Source organism: Mustela erminea, chromosome 3 (genome assembly GCF_009829155.1).
Source record: "Mustela erminea isolate mMusErm1 chromosome 3, mMusErm1.Pri, whole genome shotgun sequence".
Taxonomy (NCBI): Eukaryota; Metazoa; Chordata; class Mammalia; order Carnivora; family Mustelidae; genus Mustela; species Mustela erminea.
Window position 1 is genome coordinate 150749852 of NC_045616.1, and position 6910 is coordinate 150756761.

A 6910-nucleotide genomic window follows, 5' to 3' on the forward strand; every position below is an offset into this window, starting at 1 on the left:
TGCCTGGTCCATGGAGCTCTGTTACCACATCCCCAGGAAATGATGTCGTTATTTATGACCAAACTCGGAAACCGTAGACAGAATTCTGAGAGTGACAATGAAGAGATACTTAAGTAAGCATAAGGTTGTAAAGAATTACTGCTTTTCTCTCTTTCTCTCCCTTCTTTCCTGTCTGTCCGACTCCAATGTTTCGGTTTTTAAAATATAAGACATTATTTTTATTGATCTTTAAATGCACAACTCTTAGTGATTTCTGGGGATGTGTCCATATTTTTTTTCCTCGTATATTTTGTATGGCTCCTCAAATAGCTAAAAACTTCATGGTCCAGGTGGCATTTTTAAAGCATTTTGCTCCCTCAAGTTACTCCAAGTATTTGATGTAAATGTTCCCTATTTTTCATAATATTCTGAAGGGAAAGAATGATAATGAACAGTTATGTTAAAAGTTAGGAAATACAGAACCAGGTTAATCATCTTGTTCTACATCACACAGCCATTCTGTGATTAACAGGGTTTGGGAGATAAAACTCCCGGTTCCTTGATTAGCCTCCTTTAAAGATCACACAATTTTATTTTATTTTTCATTATTCACCTATAAGAGAAGAGTGAAAAATCCTTCAAAATTGCGGTCGTTCAAGAGTTGCCTTTTGGAGACCTTTTCTATATTTTGGATAGAAACGTCCCTGAGAACTCATAAAACCTCAAACCAAATGATACATGTACATTGTCATGGTCTAATTTCCCCGTATCCACAAGAATTTCTTTCCCTTCCTCGGCATTCCACTCTGAGAACGAGGAAAGAGGCTCTCCACCTCTCAGAATGATGGAAAAAATCAGGCCCAAGCCAAGCTAAGCCTCCCTATGCTCCCTGGCTCCACACTTTTCTAGAACAGGGAGGTCCTGAGCTTGCGGACTGTGGGGCCAAGCTCATTCCGAATGCTTTAGCGAGCCCCGGGTCTGATTCCCTCCATCATTGCCCTTCATCACTGGCCTCCAAAGAGGAGCGCCATCTTCAAAGTCTGGTCCGGCCAGGAGAAAATTCCTTATCTTTACTGCACCGCAGCCCGGTTCAAACAGACTGGAATTTCCTAAAGTACCCAAGAAAATTCAAGGGAAATCAAAGAAAATCATGGAACCACTGTACATAGCTGAGTTTGCCCCAAGGCTCAGACGACTTTCCCATTGCTCACTGGAACTCAAATACTCGAGTCAGATGATGAAGACCACTTCTTGGCCTTCTGGTGTCTCAGCTTCTGAGGAATTCTGTACAAAGTGCCATTTCACTTCCCTGCCAAGCCAATGTCCTAAACACCTCACCCTTGAGATCAAAGCTATGACTGGCCTGAAGCCCAATCTCTGGGTTAAAGGTACATGATGAGATTCTTCACGCATTGTCTGGCCTGTGGTCCACAGTAGGCAGTGGTTTACCTCATAATGATCATAGTGCAAAACTGTGAAAATATAACCACAGAATAAATGTGACCTTCATACAAGATGAATGACATACACATCACAGCCCTTGTAGTTTGCAGTGAAAAATAAGGCTCCTGGTCAAGGCTGAGGGGCTCCAGCTGGTGATCCAGAAAGAAAGACAAAGAGCACTGGGAGAGCGTGTAGAGCAGAAAGTTGTCACAGATAGTGGGGCAGGCATGCAGGGGACGTGCCTGTCGCAGGTTAAAGCAGTCAGGGGTCTCTGGTGAGGAACAGGTTGTATAGTCCCGAAGAACAGAGAAGTTTCCTCAGATGATGGTGGGATTCGGGAACAAAACCAAGCAGGCCAGTTCCAATTATTGCTAACAATGTTTGAGTTATGCCAGAAACGTGTCCATCACCTTCTATGGGTCTCACGTCCTTCTGCGCAATGCTATTGGAAATCCTTCACCTGCAGCATGCAGAAGAGCTAACGACCCTCGAAACTGTCAATATCCTGTCCAAAGTCACACAAACCAGTGAGTGCAGAGCCAAAATTAGAATGGAAGTCATTGGTGTTGTAGGCTGGGTCTTGACACTATATAGTCACACACACACACACACACTCATTCACACGTGTACACTCACATCTTAATTGAACTGGAGAGGTGGGAGGCAGCCGTCACCAGGAGATCACACGGGAGACAGCAAGGTGGGAAGGGAGAGGAATCACAAAAAGTCAAGGACCCAACAGAGGGGGAATATTGTCCAAAAAGAAGAGCGAGGGACCCCAGGTGACCATGGAGTGTCGGCGTAATGCTGACCCCCCAACCCAGCTGATGGCACGTGGAGAAGTGGAAAACCAGAATCATCTGGAGAAAGCTGTGTTTCAGTTAGGGTTCGCATCCTTTGAAGACTCTTGAGGGCACAGAAGGGATTATCCCGCGTGGAACAAGGACCCCACACAGCCCAGTGCAAAGCGTTGTTGGCATGAGAACGGGAGACGAGTCAGGAATCCCAGGAAAAGCCCCCCAAAACAGAATGGTGCCGGAGTATAAGAGAGATAACAGATCACCCGAGGGGCCAGAACTTGGGTGATCCCTGGAGGCGACAGAGTGACGGGGCAGAACGACTCACCGGCTTCCGGGACCCACATGGGTCGGGTCCGTTTCTGTCCTCGGAGCTGCGGGGCACTGGAGCGCTCGGCCTGCGGTCAGCGGGTCGACAGCCCGGCGGGAAGAGGCAACCGTCGGGGCCCCAGAGACCGCGGAGGAGGAAGGAGGTCTGCTTCACCCCGCCGACGGCTGGGCGCTCCCAGTGCCCGCAGCAGAAGCATTAGCAGCTCTAGGAGGCTTACCCTAGCGTGCCGGGAGGGAAGGTGAATTAATCTGCCAGCTATACATTCCTTTTTCCCACCGGAAAATCCGAAACAGAGAACAGTCGGGTCTGTACCTTCTGCTCGTCTGGAAGGGGGTGGGACAGGGACACAAAAGAACAAGGCTTGCAGTAATTATTATAATTAAGAACCTAAAATTGAAGCACTGTGTCCTGGCCCCCAGGTGAAGTCAAAACTATGCAGCAGCCTCGTGACCGATCGCAGAATGCCTGGGTACAGGCTCTTTTTCGAATCTTCTGGTCATAATTCTAGTCGAAAACCATCTCAACCAGCCACCCACCAATGTTATAGGCTTTCTCAACCAACTGGTGCTCCAGCCGGCTCTGAGCCCTGCCAGGCCAGACCATGCTGAAACTGTTTTTGAGTGTGTTCTGAAAGTTCCAGGAAAAAAAAAAAAAAATAAAAAAATTTAAAAAAAAAAAAAAAAAAAAAACAAATTTAAAAAAACCAACTATTTAGATAACGAGTTTGAGCTAAATGTTTTTCTTCCTCTTTGTAGCTCTCCTGGATGACTCTTTCAAGCTGAGAACAGCCCAGCACTACAGCCATGATCATTGTTCAGCCGCTGTTTCCTCTTCCTTTTCTCTTTTTTTATTAAGGAAAGTGTCAAACATGCAGAACAGCAGGGTGGGAAGAACAGTGAAGCCCATGTACCCATCACTCAGCTTCAGCAAATAGTGGCTTGTTTCAGCCACTCTATTCAGTAGACACTTTCCAAAAAGTAAAAAAAAAAAAAAAAAAAAAGAAAGAAAGAAAGAAAAAAATGCATTGGATGTGACGCAAAATTTGGAGCCTGTCCCCTATTTCCTCCATCTTCCCTCTTACACTGGAATCCAAATTGAAATGGTTCTCAGCACAAATTACATACAATCTGTTGTTGCAAACTCTCCCCAGATTCTGAATTTCAAGTACATTTCAGGGATATTATTCAGTTATAGGAATTAGGAGCCTCCTTAAAAAGAAATCTATCTCCTTTTCACTTATTCTTTTGAATGTGACTCTGAAACAAAACTGACCATTTATGCCAAGCTCACAATTTACTTGTTGGGGATTTAACCACACAGAGAAAATTCCAGTAAGAAGCTTAAGAAATTTCCCAGGGAAAGCAATGGTGTCGTGGGGGTGGGGGACAGGGAGCGGGAGTGGTACAAATAGCCAGTCATGCAAGTTCAGTTTGAGGCTGCTGAAACAGATTCTGGGAGATCATTTTAGTGTGAGTCAGTGGAGACTATTCTAGAGGGAGTCAGAACTGTCCACTCCTCTTGAGTAAGGAAGAGACATGAGCCTTTCTGTTAAAAGTGTCTCAGAACTAGTGATTTCCTTCAGTATTAGCAACCACACCACCGCTTGCCAAGCTCTTCTGCTTTCTGTTAGCAGGTGAAAGGGAAAGGAAAATTATGAGCAGTGGGTACCAAATCTAGCTCAAGATCTAACCATGTTATTTATCACCAGAGTCATTTGAAACCTTCCATTGTGGGATTTGATGAACTCAAATGACTGCCTTAAAAAACAGACAATCTCTATGTGACAGCAAACAATGCGTCTGGCAGAAAATACATCAGTGGGGCAGAAATCTTGGCCAGAGGCATCTCCACGTCCAAAGGAACTACTCCCAGAAATAAAATGCTTAAGGCAGAGATATGTGTCCACAGTGAATGCTGTCTCACAGAGGAGAACGGATCCATTACGCACACAACATACGCTATAGAAACCAGGAGACCCATTCTCTTGAGGCTTAAATGCCCTGGTGAACCTTGGTTAGCAATCAAACATTCTGGAATGGAAGAGTTTTCTCAAGGACCCCAGGGGTGGCCTCCATCCACCTTGAACAAATTTTCCCAGTCTTGACCTTTGCAAAAAGACAAGGGAAAAGCATACCCTCCAGACACTTAGTGGCCTGAGTTCTGTCTATATTCCCTCCAGGATGGGCAAGTAAGTTAAATTTCAGGATGCCATTTACTTCAGTTCTGACATGGGGGAGGAAGTGGGTCAGATGGCTTGGGAAGGTCTGAAGGCAGCTCTTCAGTGACTCATGAACAATAGGGCCTATGAGCACACAGTAGGGCCCAGCTTCCGCCGGAGTGGATTTGAACCTGATCTCCTTCCAAGCTAGGGGACCACTGGAATGTCTCTTGATTTCTTCGGTAACCTCGAGATAGGAATGCCTACGTCCCAGGTTCTGGTGAGGGCTGTCCTCTTTAAACATATATCAGGCTCCTGACTTGTGGAATGATATGTAATGCTAGTACCCTCCTTCTAAAATGCTGTGATTTCAAACATCAAGAAATCCAGGAACTTTGCCTCTCTGGACCACAGCTGGACAATTTTGTCCAAAAGATTTCTCACCCTAACTTATTATCCAGTGGAGCATTAGAAGTATACAAATCTGGGTCAGTATTGCAGGGAAATACTCAAGAGATAGACCTACAACACAGTTCACGTCTTATGTGAGATATTTTCCATATTTTTTTGCTTATTTCTTCCAAGTCACTTAGACATAAAAGAAACAGTATAGGTTAAATCAAGCTGGGAAAGTGAAGTTTTTAAAAAGTTTATATTGCTAATTAAATTAAGGTTTCCAGCAGATCAAGGACAAATGACTGAATTCAACAAAATATTTCCTTTGATCTCAAGATTTTTTACTTCAAAGCCTAACCAGCAGGCTCATACAGGCAACGGCCCCTCCTGTCTCTGCAATGAGGGGCTCTTGGTCAAAGGACTTTCGAGGGTCGGCTTCAGAGCAATGTGAACGCTGCAGTGGGTGGCCCAGCTCAGTCCAGACCCAGCATGCGGCGTCAAGACAATAGATGTGAGTCAGAAGATGTGGGTTTGAGGCTTGACTCTGCTGCTCACTCACATCCGATGAGAAGACCTCATTCTTCGTGCTCCCACCTGTGAAATGGGGCAATAATACCTAACATGTTAACTCACAAGTTTGATATAAAAGAATGTTAGGTCTTTGGATTCACCAAATCCTAAAGTAAGATGAAGACATAAAACCCCAGGGGGCCCTACAGAGGAGGTTTCCTTTCTCTCTCCCGGGAAAGCTTTTCCACCATGGGATCTCTAGTGCACCAAGCAGTACTCCATAATTCTTTGCTGGATGAGTGAAGGGCTAGATGAAGATTGCGATGGGGAGGAAGCCCAGGGACTCTTGGTCCCTTAGACTTGTTCTCACCTTCTCCTGGGTCACTCCATTCGTTCTGCCCCAGCAGCCCCGGCTCTACTTAATTCTAGGTGTAGTAAAAAAAGGAAATAGCTGGGTTGGGGAGGGAGGGGTGCCGTGGAGGAGGTGTGGGAGAGAGCAAGGGCCACCTAGCAGCAAGGAAGGAAGGACAGCTATGGGGACAGAAAGGGGTTCCCCCAAAACACCTGTGGATGGGAGCCTCCTCTGTCCCCAAATCAGTGTATTGCGTGCTGACAGGGACAAGAGATTTTCAGCATTATTCTCTTAAAGCTGTGTTTACTTCTGGTTGTGTAGATTAAATATTCATGCATTTTCAAGTTTTCGTCAGCCTGGAAAGACAAACACCTACTTATTGGTGATACAACTTCACGTCTGCCTGAATTCCTTAGTCACAAAAGTGGGTTTGCAAGACGGGAACCCAGACGTTGACTCCATGATGAGAGCATAATGAATAATAGGAGGTGAAACTTGAAGCGTGTGCCCTGTAGCCCTTTACAGATGGTTTCCAGGTCGACCTATTCCTTGGAGCTTCTTATTTCCAAAATACCTTGGGACAAACTTTATTGACCAGAATCAGAGAAAAGAAGCAGAAGCTGAAAGGCTGAGCTTGGCTGGCAGCTCTGGGCTGGCGTGTGCATGGAGAGCCCCCTGGGGTGTCCCTCTAGGTATTTCAACATAGGCGCCCCTAAGCCTTAGATGGTGCTGATTTCCTAATCCACGTCCGCTGTGACTCAGCCCTCAGTAGGGGAGTGACTCAGTGGGCTAGCACCGCCCTGTACTCTGGGTGGAGACCCACTCGAAGATAGGCCAGCATTTAGGATATACGAGACTGTAAGTCACAGGATACCCAACCTCAAGTGGCTTTAAGTCTAAGGCTGTGTATTCGTCTTACCGGAGCCATGCAGCGTGTCCGCAAC

The 6910-nt window shown here is 45.8% G+C and overlaps 1 long non-coding RNA gene across 1 annotated transcript; it reads left to right on the top strand.

The window, feature by feature from the left end:
• On the top strand, positions 1 to 3523 carry LOC116587041. Its single transcript, XR_004284273.1, has 2 exons — positions 1 to 124; positions 3306 to 3523. It is a non-coding gene; the product is annotated as an uncharacterized LOC116587041 (long non-coding RNA).
• Positions 3524 to 6910: the final 3387 nt, after the last annotated feature.